This window comes from Rhincodon typus, chromosome 9 (genome assembly GCF_021869965.1).
Source record: "Rhincodon typus isolate 14 chromosome 9, sRhiTyp1.1, whole genome shotgun sequence".
In the NCBI taxonomy this organism is placed as follows: Eukaryota; Metazoa; Chordata; class Chondrichthyes; order Orectolobiformes; family Rhincodontidae; genus Rhincodon; species Rhincodon typus.
Window position 1 is genome coordinate 11207494 of NC_063340.1, and position 17570 is coordinate 11225063.

Sequence of the window (17570 nt, forward strand, 5' to 3'; positions counted from 1 at the left end):
CTCCATCATCTGCAGTTCCTACTATCTATGAATTAAATTTGAAGGTTTTTGTCATGTCACATCCTGGCTCGTGGGCCCATTCTTGCAGGCCATGAATGATAGAATGTTAACAGTCTCCTTCAAATGCCCTCTGATATAGCAAAGCAGATGCTCATAGTGAAAGCAAGTCCATTAGCATGAGAAAGTCTCTGCAAAAGGAGAAATACTCGTGCGTGATGGTGTATTTGTACATATCAATGTGACCTGAAGCAGTGGATCTGTCCTTACAGATCCCACGCTTGGGAGACATTTTTTTGAGCCCTTAATGTAGCTATTCCCAGTCCTGGTGTCTTTCAGGTTCATCTATGGTCAAACAAACTTCAACAAGCAACAAGGCTTCATTCTTAACTTCAGTTGTCACAGCTGTGACAAGTGATATTACTCTGAAGCTCCTGTGTTTTCTGTCCATGTTTGCTCTCACTGTGGGCTGCAGGGAGTAATTACAAGCCAACACTGACACTGAATGTAAGGCCTCAGCCCTTGTGGCTGCAAATGCAATTCTTAGGATTCAATTCAGGCAAATTGCAATGGACAAAGGGATGCAGAATTGATATGTTTACAAGTTGTGACCCAACACGATTTCACAGTTCCAGCATACAGAATACAATGCAAAACATTTCCTGCAAGTGAAAAAATTTCTGTGTATTTCCTTTGTGTACCTCAACATCTGGTTTATTTCAGCATCTGCAAGATTTAATTCGCTTTCTGAAGCTAAATCAAAAATTTCACTGAAAAGGGAGAAGTTATTTACCAAAGCACTGTTTCTGAGATATGGCAAGTGCAGAATTGGCACTACAAATGCCCCCTATCTTTGAATATCTTCAATGACAATTAATAATTGGGGATCGTAAAACAAACTTAACATTACCCGTTTCACATTATTGCACCAAGTCAAAATGAGTGCTCATGTGAGCAAATCCTTATCCTTGTTTTCAAATCCATCCATGCTCTCGACTATTCCCATCACCTCCAACCCGACAACCCTCCATCATAACTGTTCTCTCTTATTTCTGATCCCCTACACATTCTGCTTTTAATTGTACTATTCTTGACAAGTACTGGGTCCCCCTCCCTAAACTGCCCTCAAGTAAGATACTCCTTAAAACATAGCCATCTGAAGGCTTGGTTAAAATGGTATCTCTCTATCTCCTTACATGGCACAGTAGCAAACTTCGACAATACACCTCTGATGTTCGCTGCACTATAAGGTACTATACAAATGTGAATTGTTGTTGAGTGTGAAATTGGAACGTTGATGGATGGGACCATCGTGGAAGAAGGCTTGTTTTATTGGCAGAGTCATTCTGCTGATTGTGGATGACATGAGGGTACAGATAAATGCAGTCTACAAGTCAGAAGACCAACTCATCGATATACAGAATCAAGCAGGACAGAGGAGTATGAACTACATGGGTGGTCTCCACAAACTTGCTGTGCTGAGAACAATGTGTTGATGAAGACACTCAAATAACAGCAAGGTGTGAAAGTAAGCAACAAATTCACCATGAACTGTGGACAGAATTTAATACCAGTTGCTGCTCCTTCCAGCCTCTCTGTGCACACAGAGGACTGGTAAACTATAAGTCAGTTTGATTTATTTGAAGACTAGATCTTTTATCTATTCAACAAGTGCAAAGTGATCATTTCCTCGTTTGTTGATTTCAAGGTGATTAGTCCACCATTTAATTTGGAGAGGGGACACTCTTCAATAACATGCAGCAGTCTTTGTTTCTCTTCATAAGTCCAGAAGGGGTTTGTAAGTTTTGTCAAACAGCTTCAGGAGAAGCTAAACCACAAGCAATAGAAATTAACCTTGCAGGGGCTACAGCTTGTCCTGTGTCTGTTTAACAAGGACCACTCTTGCTGTAGCCTTCCAGTCGATAGATGAGATTTTGTCGCAAAGAACTTATAAATGACACCCACACACACAGTATTCCCAGATTGCCTTCTCCACTGTTCACTATACCACCATTCTCAGTGTCAACCACAAACTTACTAGCTATACCTCCTAAATTCTCAAAATCATTCATACAAATGACAAAATACAGTGGACCCAGCACGGATTCCTGTGGCACACCATTGATCACAGGCCTCCAGTTTGAAAAACAATCCTCTATCACCACCCTCTGTCTTCTGCCTTCAAGCCAATTTTGTATCCAATTAGCTCGTTCTCCTTGGATTCCATGAGATTTAACCTTACTCAACAGCCCACCACGCAGTACCTTGTCAAAGGCCTTGCTAAAGTCCATGTAGATAACATGCACCGTGCCACCCTCAAATGATTTCAAGGTGTGGGTCACACAGGCTTGACCCTGGTGGGAGGCCTGTATCACTTCTCCAAGGTGGCAAGACTATTTAATTGCAATCAGGCACTCAGGTGGACAGCATGAAGACATCCACGGAGTTAAGTCCCTGGTCATTGTGGAAAGGCCCCTGCCCCCAGAGGATGCTAACCAGGCTGGCAGCTCTCCACTGCTGACAAAATCCCCCAAGACCATTGGTTGCTACTGGTTGTTTGTCGAGGGGCCTTCAGCAGGGACTATCGCCTCGAGATGGCCAAGTGTTGACAGATAGGAGGTCAAGACGAGGGGATCGCCAGTGAGGGTAGGGTGAGACATGGGGTCAGATGAAAGGGCAAGAGAGGTGACTCTCAGCCAGTTTCCACCTTCCCGATTCCAGGGTCTCTTGCACAATCACTCAGCTCCTTTGAAAGCAGGGACAATCCTGGAAAGTCACTTGGAAACCAGCCAGGGGATTGCCCGCTGGCCTTTGTGATCCACTGGAGATCTGCACACATCCCTGAGTTATCACTGAATCCTGGTGGGCTCGGGTAATGGCCTAAAAGTAGCTCAAAAATGAGCCTCATAAGGCAGAAGGCAGGTTACATACATTGGCCCATTACCACCATTGACTAAGTTGGGAGTTTTATTTACTCACCAGTGGGAATGGGCCTTTTAGCTCACCCCCATGATTCTGCACTTGCTCAATGTGCTTGTCATCATTGGCCCTCCTGCATTCTCCATTAAATCCAAGCCGACGTCACACTATCTTACCAGAATGTGACTTGAGACTATGTGATATTGAGAAGTAATCTTATGGCTGTTACATTGCTTCATATGGATCAGGAGATCAATGATCTTACAATGAAGTTGCATGAAACAACCATACTTGCTTGATTAGTTTCACATCGTAGTACTGTTACTCTCTATTTATCATGCTATGTTGCTGGGAATAAAGCATGAAAGAGTTGCAATTAGGACATGTCCTAACTATTTACAACATTGCAACAGTACTGCAGAAGTACTTGACTGTGGTGAAACTCTTTGGTATATTCTGAGGAGGTGAATGATACTGTATAAACATGAGCTCAGGGAGTGCTTATCAACCTCCTGGAGGTTCACATTAACCAGAAACTGAACTGGACTAGCCATACACTGGTTACAAGCCTAGGTTAGAGGCTGGGAATCAGTCATTGTGTGACTCACCTCCTGACTCCCCAAAGTCTGTCCATCATCTACAAGGCACAAGTCAGGAGTGTAATGGAACACTCCCCACTTGCCTGAAAACATGTAGCTCCAGCAAAACATAAGAAGCTTCACACCATCCAGGACAAAGCAACCCACTTGATTGGCACCACATCCACAAATATCCATTCCCTCCACCACTGACACCAAGTAGCAGCTGTAGCACTTAGTACTATCTGCAAGATACACAGCAAAAAATTCACCAAAGATACTTAGACAGCATCTTCTAAATCCATGACCACTAAATCCATCTAGGAGAACAAGGGCAGCAGATACATAAAACAGCAACACCTGCAAATTCCCCTCCAAGCTGTTCACCATCCTGACTTAGAACTACATCATCATCATTCCTTCAGCGTAACTGGACTCGAATACTGGGACTCTCTTCCTAACAACATTGTGAGTCTACCTACAGCAAAAAAACTGCAGTGGTTCAAGGAGGCAGCACCAGTAACTAGGATCAGGCAATAAATGCTAGCCTAGCCAGTAATGCCTTCATGCCATGAATGTATTTGTTAAAAGCAGATGATTGGGATTAATTGCTCACTGAATTGACTGGATAGATATATATAGGGGAATAGGTGACATTGGCATATGGAAGGAGCTGGGAGACTGAATAGTTAATAAAATCTACCACCAAAGAAAGGTGATTGGCTTGGATCCAAATGTGTACTTAACTCCACCTTCCTGCCTGTTCCCCATAACATCTGATTACCTTGTTAAAAGTCTGCCTCACCCAGGCTTGAATATGTTCAATGATCAACAATACTGATTAGAAGAAGATAGTGGTGGTAAAAAATAGGAATAATAGTCCATAAACCCAATTTTAATATTCTGGGGTCCTGGGTTCAAATCAGACCATGGAAGATAATAAAGTTCAACTCAATAAAAATTAATTGGTGCCAATATTTTGGAACAATTATTTTGTAAGAAGCCAATCAGGTTCACTAATGCTCTTCAGGGAAACAAATCTACTGTCCTTACCTGCTCTGATTGACATGGGACTGCAGACCCACAACAATATGGTTAACTTTAATCTGCCCTCTGAGTGGTCTAGCAAGCCTTCAGTTCAAAGACAATTAAGGATGGATAACAAATGTTAGCCTTGTCAGCTGTGCCCACATCCCATGCAAGAGTGAAAAAAAAAATGCACCTACTACTCTGATGGAACAATCGAAAGAAGAAATTCCTCAACAAGAGTCTCCTGGTGTTGAAATCAGAAATTTTTTTGAAGAAGGGTCCCAATCCGAAACGTCAACTTCCCTGCTCCTCTGATGCTGCCTGGCCTGCTGTGTTCCTCCAGTTCGACACTGTGTTGGCTCTGACCCCGGCATCTGTAGTTCTTGCTATATCCTCAGAATTGAACTTTCTTTTCTATCATGGCAAGGGATATCAAAGCTAAGAGTAAGTTATACAAGGGATTCACAAGGGCTTCAATTACAAAAAATAACTCCACAGAGGCCGGTATCCTGTCACCAAGTCACCCTTTATTTACACGTGGAGAGTCCTTGACACTGGCCCAGCTTCCTCAGCGCCAACTCTCGGAGTGAACAGAACCTCCGGTTTACACCTGCCAGCCAGGGCTCCCTGATTGGACCAGGTTAACAGCCCCAATCAGGGGACTCATACTCTATGAGGTCCACCTGGCTGACCTTGTTACAATCACTTCAAAGATAATCAGATTCTTTTCATCAGAACATGAGGAAGTGAGATGAGATTTGTTAATATAATTCAGATGAAAATATAGTGATTGGTTAGTTAGTTAGTAATCAGTCGATTCAAGTAGTCCATCCCAGAACTCAGCTGGAATAAATTTCTTCGGTCAATTTAGTCAGCCATTTACATGACTTAGTTTTAGGAATAGATTAAAGTAGATCCAAGTCTGCTCTCGATACAAAGGAGAGTGAATCAAGACAAGAACAGAGCAATTGTGATAAGAATGAGACCAAGCCAGTGGATAAAACAGGAAAAAAGGGGTTTAATGCAACCAAGTACCTGACATGACCAATGGAAGATGAGAATGTATTTGAATGGAGAGACACAGGAGAGGATTACATGGACAATGGGTTAGGCTCAGAATTCTTTTAACAATTGCAACTCGTTCAAGGCTAATCAATGCCAGTCAACATTGTAAAAGCTTTAAAAAAGCATTTAAGAAAGTTTTTGAAGAAGGGTCCCGACCCAAAACGTCAGCTTTCCTGCTCCTCTCATGCTGCCTAGCCTGCTGTGTTCCTCCAGCTCCTCACTGTGTTATATTTAAGAAAGTATGGTAGTTTTGTGATTATATTACAGGACCCAGAGTGAGCTTTGAAACCATAATTGGTACTTCATGAATTGCAAGTAAAAAGCAAGTCATGATTAAAAGTGACCAAGAAGCTGTTGGATTGTTGCAAATTCCCAACTGCAAAGCAACAATCATTTCTACTGGTAGACTTTATCATCCTACCCCGTCTGATGACTAGGAAGTCCAGAACCAGAGATCAAATTTAAGGATATGGTGTTGATTGTTTTGGATTGAGAGGAGGAGAAATTTCTTCATCTAGAGATTGGTGAGCCTGTGGAATTCTCTGCCACAGAAAGCAGTTGAGGCCAAAATATTGAATGTTTTCAAGAAGGACTTAGAAACAGTTCCAAAGGGCTAAAGGTATCAAAGAACATAGAGAAAAAGTAGGAACATGGTACTGATTTGAATGATCAGCCATTATTATATTGAATGGTGTAGCAAACTCAATGGGCTGAATAGCCTACTCTTGTTCCTTTTTTCCACGTGTTCTATGAAGCTCAAGTGTATGATGTCTCCAGGAAGAAGCTATTTATACATTCAGTTTAAAAGCTGATTTCAAAGTGACAAACCTGCTGAGGTGTTAGGTACAGGGATACTAGTGTGAGTATTTTATAAGTGATGTTTCGGTAACAATAAGTTGTTTTAGGTCCTATATACAAGCTGTTTTGTTTCTTTTCAACTTATAAAGGAATGTCTTGGGATTAATGGGATTGGATTTTTACTGTGTGTTTAAAACCTTCAAACAAGTGCAGAGTTTGGATTATTCTATTATATCTATGTTACTTTTGTATGAAACATTCAGTTTGTTGCTGAAGCAAAATCTGCACCATTGCATGCATATGCTTCAGCGAGAGACCACTTAGCTAAGACAAAAACAAATGAAGATATGATCTATCAAGCTAGACTCCTGACTGGAAGCTTGTCTTGTTTGGTAATAATATCGTAACATTGTAACTGCATTAAGTTCAAGAGTAGTTTAGGTTGATTCATAGACCCACAATAGAGTGCTAAATTGGGATATGTCTTCTGAAATGAAGGATGTACTGACCTCAGAAGGAATCAGCCATTATTCACAGGATGGAACCTAAGATGAAGAACCATCAATGTGATGAGCGATTGTTAGCCTCAGTTTTAGCTGGTTTGAGTCATCTAAAATAATGAAACGCATTGCAGAGTAGATGGGGAATGATTCACTTCCTTATTGTTTGAGGTACCTTGCTGCGTGTAAATTGGCAATCCATATTCTCTTACATGACAACAGTGCTAAATGCAAATGAGTTCAGAAACAGGAGGAAAAGATAGGTGAGCAAGTGGCTGGAAAAAGGAAGTTATTCTGGATTCCTGGTAACCTGGAACTAGCTCTGAAGTGGCATCTGTACAAGTTGATGATGTTGTGTCAGAATGTATCCAGCGCTGAGTTCCGTTGCTAGTGATGTTAGGGAGAGTTTAAGCCAACTTGGTTAGATTGTGTAAATCAGGAGAGAACATTAGACAGTAATATAAGGGTCCACAAAATTCTGGAGAGGCAGATAGCACTCAAATAGAGAATAGTAAGGAGTCGGCTGGGGTACAAAATAGCGATGTCTACATTTGGATAGGCTCCTTTTACTTTCTTTAGAGCAGAGAAAGTTGAAGGGGAACTGCTTAAGGTATTAATATTATGAGATGCATGGACAAGGTTGATAGAAAGTAACTGTCCCTCTTAGCTTAAGGGTCAATAATGAGGGGTCACATCTGTAAAAGCTGGAGGTTTAGAGGGGAGTTGAGGAAGCATTTTTATTCCCAACCAGAGGGTGGTGGGGGTCTGGAATGCACTGTCTGGGAGGGCAGTTGAAACAGGTAACCTCACACCCTTAGAAAGTACTTGGATGAGCACCTGAAATGTCATAGCATTTAAGGCTTTGGACCAAATGTGTGTAAGGCTTTGGGCAAAATGATCCTCTGGTTCTGAGGAAGGGTCACCGGAACCGAAACGTTAACTCTGTTTTTTCCATCACAGATGCTGCCAGACCTGCTGAGTTTTTCCAGCAACTTTGTTTTTGTGTATGGTTACTAAGTTTGCGGACAGTACCCAAATTGGTGGCATAGTAGAGTGAGGAAGGTTTTCTAAGATTACAAAGGAATCTTGATCAAATGGGTCAATGGGCTGAAAAAATGGCAGATGAAGTTCAAACTGGATAAATGCAAGGTATTGCATTTTGGTACAACAAACAAGTGTAGGTCTCATACAATTAATGGTAAGGCCTTCAGTAGTGTTGTAGAACAGAGGGACCCACGGGTTCAGGAACATAATTCTTTGAAATTCGTGTCAAATATAGACGGGGTGGTTAAAAAGGCATGTGTCACACTTGCCTTCATTGCTCAGTCCTTTGAGCATAGGAGTTGGGAAGTCATGTTGAGGTTGTACAGGACATTGGTGAGGCCTCTTCTGGAGTACTGCGTCCAGTTCTGGTCGCCCAGTTATAGGAAGGATATTATTAAGCTGGAGACAGTTCAGAAGAGATTAATCATGATGTTGCCGGGTATGGAAGTTTTAAGTTCCAAAGAAAGGCTGGTGAGGTGAGACATTTTTCACAGGAGCGTAGGAGGTTGAGAAGCAACCTGATAGAAATTTATAAAATTATGAGAGGTATAGATAGAGTTAATGGTAGTTGTCTTTTCCCTAGGATGTGGGATTTCAAGAATAGGGGACACATTTTTAAGGTGAGAGAAGAAGATTTAAAAAAGACATAGGGGGCAAATTTTTTTATACAGAGGATGGTTCTTGTGTGGAATGAACTTCCTGAGGAAGTGGTGGATATAGACACAATTACAACATTTAAAAGACATTTGGAAAAGTACATGAATAGGAAAGGTCTGGAGGGATATGGGCCAGGAACAGGCAGGCGGGATTAGGTTAGTTTGAGATTATGTTCAGCATGGACTGATCGGATGGAAGGGTCTGTTTCCGCTCTGTATGTCTCTATGACAGCAGATTTCTTCCCTAAAGGAGCCAGTGAGCCACATGTTACTTTTAATGACAATCATCAATGGTTACATGGTCACCATGAAGTTAACATTACAACAGTCTTACAATCATCTAAAGTAACTTCACTCCATTAACGGTTGCTGAGATAAACTAACAGCAAAAACCAAGGATTTAACATAAGCCATTTTTTGCCTGTATCATTTCCTTCCACCATCCACTGTGAGTTTATACATATTGGTTTCACTACACATTTAGAACTACAATGGCTCTAGCATTATCGAAAATCCAGTTCTATAAATGCAGCATGGTTCTTCAGATATAATTCTTGAATTTTGGTAAACAGGATAAAAGATTTGGTTTGGTTTGCTTCCGGTTGCAACAGTCACAAAGTAGCTCAGATACATGTTGGTAGCAGTGCTATAGCACACAGCCAATGTTTAGTATAACAACTGAAATCAAATTGTATTTGTATTGCAGCTTTATTGTGATGAAGTGCGCTTCACACGAACATTAAAAAGCAACATTCGACACTGATATTTGGGAAGATTGCTCAAAGCTTTGTCAAAGAAGTGGCTTTTAAAGAACATCATCTTTAAAGGTTGAAAGGGAAATTGAGAGGCATAGGGGGAATTCCAGAGTTTAGGACCTAGACAGTAGAAAGTACAGCCAATGGTTGATGAAGGAATTAAAATCAGAGAAGACCAAGTGGTCAGAAGTATATGAGCGCAGATCGCTCATATTTGAGGGACAGGAGGAACATGTAGGGATAGGAAGTGGGGAGGCCATGGACGGATTAGCAAAACAAGAATGAGAATTACGAACACAAGGTGCTGCCCCCTGTTCACCTTTAGAGAGAGAAAGATCAAATGTACCCTGGAACGTAAGTGACCACTGAGGAACTGGACTTGGTGCAAGTTAAGAAGACAGAGTTTTGGACGGCCTCAAATATGCAGAGTGTAGAATGTGGGAAGCCAGTCAGGAGTGCCTGTGTATAGTCATGGCTATAAACAATAATGATATGGATGAGTGTTTCAGCAGCAAATAAGCTGAGGCAGGGGCAAGGTTTAGCATTGCTTTGGAGATGGAAAAAGGGCTCTGAATCATGGAGTGGACATTTGGTTGAAAGTTCATTTCGGGGTCAAGTATGATGGCAAGATTACGATCAGGCCGCTTTATTCTCGGACAGTTTGCAGGGACAGAAATGGAGACAATCTCAAGGGAACAAAATGTGGAGTGGGGAGCAAAGACAATGGCTTCAGACTTCTCAATGTTTAATTGAGGGAAATTTCACTCATCCACTATGACATGGGAGATAGGGAGATTGATAATTTAAAAACAGTGCAGGAGGTAACAGAGATGGAGATGGGGTAGTATTTGTTATCATTGGTATAGTTGTGGAAACCAATATAAATGTGCTGATTGAAGTCATCAGGATGCTGCATTGGTTGTTTCATAAGTCTCACTAAATGTTAGTTACGCTTCTGATGTAACTGAAATGCAATTACAATGTTAAGGCTATTGAAACCAGTCTAACAGAGTCTATAAGCCCTTAATTCTTCCACTGCCACCCATTTGTTTAACCTCAACATTGTCAAATGTTTTTGAAAATAGTTGAGTATTTACAACAGTTGCCAATCGGTATTGTAATCATCCTGGCAGTTTACCCAAATAAAATTAAATAAGAACATGAGTACGTGGGCACAGCTTGATAATTTATATTTATAAAACATCGAACTTAAAAATGTTCTGAGGTGAATCAGTTTCAGAATGAAAAATTTAGTTTTGATGTTCACTTGGCCATTCGTTTCTGAAGAAACATAAGGAGAATTGTTTGGTCAGAATAAATGCATTCCAAAGCAATACGCTTCTCACCTTTTTTGAACATGTTTTCATTTGCAGCTGAAGATTACTTTATTTGTCCTTCTTGGCGACACCATAACCCAGGAATCCCATGTAAAAGAGGAGCTGTTAACTCTGCAATTTCTTAGACAATAGCCTCCCAACATCCTGCTGGCATACGTTTGCTCTTTTTCAGTCTGCAGTTGAATGGTCCAAAAGGCTGGTAAATACATGGCCACAGAGGAAAGTAACCCCTTTGCCTTTCTATTAATAGCAGTTATCTTATTAACCAGAGCAGGCAGGCAATTCATAATTAGTTGGTTTTACAGCTAAGACATTTTTCTTAATTCTCCCAGTCGTTGGACAAAATATCACCAACTCGGAACAAAAGATCAATAAGAATTTTCTCATTCATATGTAATGTATTAATCTTGTAGAGACCACTTGTGTGTGCTGAAAACTGCACTGGTTTGTAACCAATTGCTGTCTGGCTCACTGTGATCTCCAGCATTTTTGTTCTCAGTACAGTTTCCAGCAACTGCAGTAATTTGCTCCCATTGTAACCAGGGACATGTAAAGATATCTATATTTGCAGGGAGACAGGCTATTCGCTGTCCATGAATGGGTTTGAACGATTTGTTTTAGATTATCATTTTCACCGGTTAATCTGCTCGTTTCAATCTGCTGGGATGAGAGCTTGCTAGGGGAACCAACTGGTTAAAACTCCAATTCATTCCGAAGCCAGTATTTTTGCAGGACTTCTGGGACTTCCTGTGTGTGGAAATTTGATGCAGAATTTCAGAGGATGCCAAAGTATTTGCTCAAGTGACAATGCTTGCACTCCGGTTATATATCAGTGCCAATGTGAGGAGTAGGTGTTTCTTTACAAGGAAGGGGCAGATGAAAAAGAAACCGCACTTCAAGCTTGCAATGTGTTTTTTTTCCACATCAATGCAGAAGTTGACAGAACTATGCATCCAGCGGCTAGCATCTGCAAGCTGCAGTGGCAGCATAAAGATGACAGTAAATCATGAGACTGCGTCAATGATGAGAAGCGAAAGTGGGAAATAGACTTGAGGGAAGGATAAAGCCTCTTGGGAGTGGCCCAGAAAACCAGAAATTTTGCACTGAGAAATTCTAAACCAGGTGCTGTCTGCTCATTGGTCAACAAAAGCCTTTGATGTTAATCTTTGTTGAGGTCAAATTTCAAGAGGCCTTGCCGATGAGCAGATTCTCATCTTGATAGTGTGATCCCTCATTACATAGAAATTACAGCACAGAAACAAGCCATTGAATTCAATAGGGCTACACGTGACACAAACCTCCTTCCATTCGACTTCACTTCATCCTATCAACAGATCATTCTCTTGTCTTCTCCTTCTTGGGGTCAAGTTTCCTTTAAAACATATCAAGTGGGCATGTAAATTCCTACACAAATGTACATAGATCTACAAACGTACACGAGTACATATAGGCACACACAGACACATGCATACACATCCACATACAGGTTTAAACAGCATTACACATACATATCTTCCAAGACGGTGACGGCAGAGTAGGCAGTGTCTGGGCTCCTGGGTCTGGGGCTTGTCCACTCCATCTGCTTTTCTTCTTCTTGTTTTTTTTTCCTTTTTCAGCTCTGACTTCTACTTACCTTCTGAGGAGAGCTGAGCCAGTAGGAAGGTGGCTTCGACGGGGTCGGGAGCAGCAGCGGCTTTAGCAGAGGCAGCACTGTGAACCTGAGTACTGGTGGCAAAATGGCGACATGAGTCAACCAGCTGGTGAACCAGGAGTGGGGCTCTGGCAGCGGTGTGGAACAGGCGGCTATCGGTGGTCATGGAAAAGTTGGGCTCCCTTTCAGTTATCTTGTTTTCAATTTTTTTAAAATTATCTTTTTTAATATTTTTAAGTTACTCAAAATGGCTCTGGCTCACGGCGACATTTTAAACATTTCACTGTATTTCTATATTAAATATATGTGACAATAAATGATACAAATTCAAATTTAAATACGTATTCATACAGATGTGTACGCACACTCACAATGTGAACATGGAACCTGTCTCTGGGAAACTGCCCTAAACAAGCTCCAGTATGGTGTCAGCTTCATTTAAACCGCGTTGGCATTGAAAGCACTGGTGAGGCCACTCCACAGTGGGATATCATTCACCTAAAAGTTTAATCTTTGCATGAAACATTTCCTGCTACTGTAACAGTAACTTGCACAGAACATGTGACAAATTAAATTAGGGAGAAATGACTACGCATAATACTATGAGTGCTTTGTACAGTTACTTTCAGTCCTGCCCTCGTTATGGTACTGAGGAAAGGTTCAGTGATCACTAATTCAGCAACAACAATAAATTGCATATTATCACCTTTGATCTCCTTCAACCCTAGCAACTTCCCTGGGTTCCCTGTACACCATCAATTCTTGCCAAATAAGCAATTTTGGAATTGGTTGCAGTAACTTTGGCTGCTAAGCCCTATGTTCTGGAATTCTCTCTCTGCGTCTGTCCACCCCACTGCCTTGCTTTCCTTCTTAAAGTTCTTTTTAAAAACTATTTGTGGCATTCTGGCCTTGTAATTCCTTATGCAACTTACTGACCGGTTTTGCTCTATTTGCCCCTGGAATGTTTTGTTGTTATCAAGAATGCAAATATAAATGCAAGTTGTTGTTGAAAATGTAGTAATCTATCCCAAGAAGTTGCACAAGGACGTTATTTGAGTAACTCAACTGTTCGAAGTTTAAACTATCAGTACAGATAACAGATATTTTTAATTGTCCAATAATGACTTCCAATCACAATAGACAGCCTTTACAGGCAATTACTTTTACACTTTTGGCTCCGTGTATACAAGACAATAGCTTCTTTTCGTAACACACATATTGTGCCAACATATGCATCCAACTAAGGAAGGTATGTATATCTAGATTTATCTAAATGTTATATTTAAAATTCTAAAGAGAATCTGAAGTGAAATCCAGTTCAGAAATAGTGAGGAGCAGTAAAATTTAAATTCTGTTCCAAATCACAGAATAATACAATAGAAGGAGACGTTCTGATCCATTGTGCATTTGCAGACCGTCTGAAAGCCATTTTAGCCCCACACTGTTGATCGTTACCAATAGACAATTTCCACTTCAAGTACATTTCACTTCTTTGTGGGTAACTTTTAACTCTACTTCCTTCATCATCTCAGGCATCCCTGATTACAACAAATACCCTGCCATACCCCTCGGATATTTTGCCAATGATCTTACATCTTTAACCTGTTATTACATTGCTTCCTTCTGCTGGAATGATTTTCTCCCTGTCTACCCTGACAGTGCATCAGATATACTTCATAGTTTATATACTTTACTGACACAAATGTGAAAGACATAATTTCTGAACGTCAATTAATTTTTTTTTAAAGTGCTTGTTGCTGACTTGTTTTTATTTACTTGTATGCAAAGTATCCCAGAGCACCTAACTCAAAATGCATCCTTTTGTCTTTAATCTGGCAATCTCCATGATAAAGCATTGCCCATGCATGACCATCGTAAACATGCAACTGTAATACCACCCACATAGCAGCGGTGGCACAGGTGATTGGGTTGGTCTAGGTTTCGAAAACATCTGTGAAAATCAACTGAATTCTGAAACATGCCTGCAGGGAGATAATGACAGCATTTTGTTTTAGCACAGATATTGAAGTCAGGCTCAAAGAAGTCAACACAAGTTGTCAGGACCAGTAACCAGTGGGGACTATATTCCAAATACTCCAGACAAGAGAAGAAACCGCTGTCTGTTTTTTTATTGAGTGTGTATATGTTGGACTGGCTGAGAGCAAATCAAAGAGCTATCAGTGTGATAAGTTAAAATGCAAAAGATTGGTTAAAAAAGTTAAAAATAAGTTAAATAGAAGTGTTAATTTTCATCTTGCCAAACTCAGCGAAGACAGTTTTGAGAATGAAATCGTGGGATGGGAGTTCCGTTTGTGTTTGAAATGTAAAACCTTTGCTTACAACTGTTGTAAACAGCGTATTTGCACCCGACCACATTTATAAATATTCATTGACCTTTGAAAGTATTCGATTCGGAGCTTGCCCTTTTAGCAAAGCCATCCCATTCTCATCTATACAAACAGCTGAGGCCCACTTCTTAACCATTAAAGTGGCTTGAAATCTTTATTCCTGCCTTAAGTTGACCCAGGTGCACCCCAGGCTCATGTGATCAAGATAGTGCGAGTTGGCCAAGGGACAGGACACTTTGAAGCTTTCAGATGAGGGGCAATGATTGTTAAATAAAGGCTCCTTATCTTAGTTGAACTGGTTGAACATTCCTGAAAGTGGTTAGCTGTTTTTATATCATATAAGGGAATTAGTTGAAGACAAAGGGTATTATATTTATTCTTTCTTTACCAAATAGGTTTAAAATGTTAAATCTGCAATACAGCAACTTTTGTTCAACTATTTTTTAACAATTTAAATAGCATTAAGCTCAATGTGCAGCATGAGCTTGATGAATTAGCATTTCTTACTACATTGTAAGGAACTTTTTAACAATCAGCATATCCTTCTATTCACTGTTACTTCTTCATTTGCTGATGTCTATTTCCACCAATGAGAATTACAAGTGAGATTGTTACAGTTTAACATTCAGAAGTTTCCTCCTTGTTGCCAGTAATTTTCCTTCTTCGTTTAGAAAGCCTAATTCAGTCTGATGAGGATTTCAATAGATTTCAGGAACATTCCAGCATCTCACTTTGTCAGCTATTCACTATGTGCAGTTATTTGACTACAGAGCTCACTTCCCTTGACATCTCCAAGTTGCAGAATTTCCAGGACAATTCTCTGGGCTGTGATCAAAAGCAGAAATAGATGTAGATTTCTGCCTTCCTAGCTTAGGACACTAATCATTGTCAGGCACCATCCAAATGCTTGAGGTGGACAAGCTCTGTAACCGACCAAGGACTGAACATGGGGTTGTTCACGATGATCATCACAATTTTCTCCTTTGGCAGCCCCTTGTAATCAGGGATGACTTGCTTTGACTTGGGTCTGAGCCTTTTAATATGGTTAATGACAAAACAGCAAAGACCTGAGTCAATGCTGGGGGATGATTAATGTACAAACCCTTAACACACTTGTGGGAAATTCCTCTGTTGGCTATCTTAATGGTGAGATGTAGCACAATTATTTTAAATGGGTTAACACCTTCACTAAAATTTTTGTACCAGCAACACGTTAAGCAATTGTATGCTAATATCACACAACCAAAACTTCTGGAAGTATTTTTTTGACAAAATGCATTATTGGAGCAGGTTAGATATAGAATTTAAGATCCAAGTCCCAAGTGTTCATCAATTAGTTGAAACGAGCTGCCGTTACCAATGAAAAGATGCAAGTCGAGTCTCTGGGAACCTGGTTAAACGTTTACCATATTTGCAGTTTAAATTACCCCTTGTTTACCTAGCAGAGGAGAAACAATAAATGCCTTAAACTCTTGCCCCAATTCTCAGCAGCAGCTTACCATCCTGTCAACACTGGCAAGAGGACAAAATATTTGTCACCTACTGCTCAAAAGGGTTTTGCTCTGTGCTGCACTTTGACAGTCACAGAAAGCAATCTTTTAAAAAGATTACACAGTCCTGGTATGTTTTACTTATTTATTGTGCTGTTAGAAAAGGCAGACTTTATTCAGTGAAATGCTGCAGATAATTCTTTGGCCTCAAAACCATAAATGTCTCCTGTTATAGATTGCATTACACCATGAAACTCTTTCACTTATAAATAATAATTCCATTTTTATTTAAGCGACCACAGGAAATGAATCTGACAGTGTGCCTTACAATTAATGCATATTGCAGCTACTGTTAAGCATGGGGTTCAATCTGCTTCAGGTGACATTTCCCAAAGAGAAGGTCAGAAGTCAACCTCTGCAACTAAAGATCACTCACACTCATTTACTCAGCTGAATGATTTTATTTTCCCCCTGTCAACTGTTAGTCGGCATGTGGAGAGAGGCACAAACTTAAAACCGTTCAGCTTCTGGATGGTAGGGCAAGATAGGACTGGGGTGATGCATTCCACAGTGGAAAAGCTGCCTTGATTTACCCACAGGGAAATGAGCGCCTGAGTGAGATGCTGGAGGATTCTTGACCCCAGCAGAAACACGTGTCACAATAAGTTACCCACTTCGGGAAAGAGGAGACAAATCATGCAGGGAGGTGAGCCTACTGAAGGAATTGAAAGTGATACTTGGAAATTGACACAGCCTCTCTTAGATATCAACTGTGCCAACAAAAATCCAGGAAAGCCTCCATTTGTATGGCACCTTTCACAACCTCAGGAAATCCCAGCCAACGGAGCACATTTGAAATGTGATTGCTACCATCTTTTTATTTGTTCGTAGGATGAGGGCATCGCTGGCCAGGCCATCATTTATTGCCCATCCTTAATTGCCCAGAAAACAGCTAAGAAAACAGCAACTGGAGTCACGTGTAGGCCAGACCAGGTGAGTATGGCAGTTTCCTTCCCTAAAGGACATTAGTGAACCAGATGGTCATTCCCTGACAATCGACAATGTATTCATGGTCATCATTAGACTCTTAATGCCAGGAAACACAATAACTTGCAAACAGTGAAGTCCAAAGTGGCGGGGTTCAGTGGGGGTGGTGATATAGAGGGGCTGGGGGAGTGCTGCAGTGGTTCAAGGAGGCAACTTACCACCACCTTCCCCAGGGCAATTGGGGATGGTCAATAAATGCTGATTGTACAGCACGGTAGCAGCAGGTAGATAGACTATGTTTGCCAATTTATTTCCAATTGTCTTTTGTACTTGCTTACATCAGTCTTGGTGCTCACCAGGTCACCCAGAGAAAACCATCAGCTCATTGACTTTGAGATAACACAGTATGGAGCTGG

The 17570-nt window shown here is 40.8% G+C and overlaps 1 long non-coding RNA gene across 1 annotated transcript in view; it reads right to left on the reverse strand.

The window, feature by feature from the left end:
* Nucleotides 1-10698: 10698 nt before the first annotated feature.
* Nucleotides 10699-17570, reverse strand: part of LOC125484047 — a 21766-nt gene continuing 14894 nt past the window's right edge. Inside the window, exons 3-4 of the long non-coding RNA XR_007262915.1 lie at nt 11977-12050; nt 10699-10851 (exon numbers count right to left, since the gene is read on the reverse strand). This is a non-coding gene — a long non-coding RNA (uncharacterized LOC125484047). The remainder of the gene's footprint in view (nt 10852-11976; nt 12051-17570) is intronic.